This window comes from Cenococcum geophilum (genome assembly GCF_001692895.1).
Source record: "Cenococcum geophilum 1.58 unplaced genomic scaffold K441scaffold_14, whole genome shotgun sequence".
NCBI lineage: Eukaryota > Fungi > Ascomycota > Dothideomycetes > Gloniales > Gloniaceae > Cenococcum > Cenococcum geophilum.
The window spans coordinates 2,470,639-2,472,454 of NW_027137572.1; positions in this window are offsets into that span (position 1 = coordinate 2,470,639).

Here is a 1,816-nt window from a genome sequence, read left to right on the forward strand (position 1 = left end):
CGTGCACGACCCAACGGCTACTTCTGAGGCATTTTGGCAGTATTTTGGTGTTCCATCTACATCAGGAAGGCGGTAGTAGCCGACCGTCATAACCCTATCGCCGTCATAACCCTATCACCTACGTTAGGCGTTCGCTATAACTACTATGTACTCGGGCCCCGTCGGGTTCTTCGAATGCTGCGCAGCCCCCACCTAGTGGGGGCCTACGCCCTTAACACAAAAACACCCTTAATACAAAATAATTTGTAACTTTATATATATTAGGCCAATTGCCACCAAACCAGGCTAGAATTAAAGCTATTCGCGTGGCGAATCTATTGGAAGGGCCCCTTCTATCTAATCTTCTTCTGGTATTGCACTTCGGGGCCGTTTTGCTACGGCGTACGCTTTTATCTTAGCCACGCGTTTCCTTCCTACTTGGGTTATTAGGCCCATAGCTTTACGTATAAAGCCCCTCGTGCATATAGGAAGGGCCTTAGGCCTATAGTTATGCACCTAAAACACGCGCGATAGAGGGTAGTGATCGCCCTTAAAGATATATACGGGTTAGAGTTTCTTCTAGGTGAACTTTATAAGCGTAGGAAAAACCTCTATATAGAACTTTTACTCTACCTTTTTTCTCTAGAGTTTTAGCTTAGCTATAAGAGCTAAAGCTTCTTCCTATTAAGCGTTGTCTTGGCGTTGTTTCTTTATACGCCGAGCGTCCTTAGCGTATATAGGCCCTCTAGCTAGGAGAATCTTCCGGCTGCCTAATTTACGGCTATTATACGCAGCCTGCGCAGCCTGCGTCTTTAATAGCTCTCCTTTAAATAAGGCGCTAGTATAGGCTTGTGCACGGGCGCCCTTAAAAGTCGTCTTAATTGCTTTAAACGAATAATAAGGTAACTTGGGCTAAGCCTCATCATCTATAAAGTTATCTAAAAGAGTATTAGATTGGCGCTTTAACGTATAAACAGTTAACGGAGTATACTAATCTTAACCGCCAGGTGATGGAGGTGTAGGCCCTCTATCTACCTTGGCCATACGTTAGTTAAAATCCTGTATATCTTAGGGGACTGATATATATCATCCGTTCTAGGGCTAGATTGCCCTATAAAAGGGCCTCTAAGGGTCTCTAAGGCCCTCTTTAGGGGTCTATCTAGGATAGAAAGGTCGATGTATAGGTGCTTAGCTTCCTTATATGCTTGCACTTCTTGGCGCCGTAGCTATATAAGAATAACCTTAGGTTTAAATAGAACTATTCTAGTCTTCTGCTAGGCGCCTATAATAGTACGCTAGGTAAAGGTCTTATAACGGATCTGGCCTATAGCTGCTAGGAACTTAGTTCTTATAAATTCCCTTTCGGTATACTAAGCTGCCGTATTAAGAGCCTAGCTATAATAATATTTAAGCGGCTAAAAACAACCTATATCTAATAGCTGTAGAAAATGCGTTATATAAGGGGTGTAACAGAACCTTGTAGTAGGAACTACAATAGGTTCTGTCAATAGGCTAGGTGTATAGGAAATGTAAAGACAGTAGTTAACAACGTAATAATAACTAGTGGAGTGGTTGTCTAATAGATTAACTCTAATTATATTCTAAGAATCACTATAAGGAAAGAACTATCTAGGTAGGGACTAAGGGTCCTTAAATACACAACTATACTCCTATAAAATCCTCCTTATACGTAATATACGTATTATACATAAGGTACGTAAGTTCCCTTTATTCCTCGCGTTCCTTATATAGCACCTTATATAACCTTAGCTACCATTCCTTATCACATAGTTCCACGGGTTCCATTCTAGATTATACTTATATTAACTAACTAGCT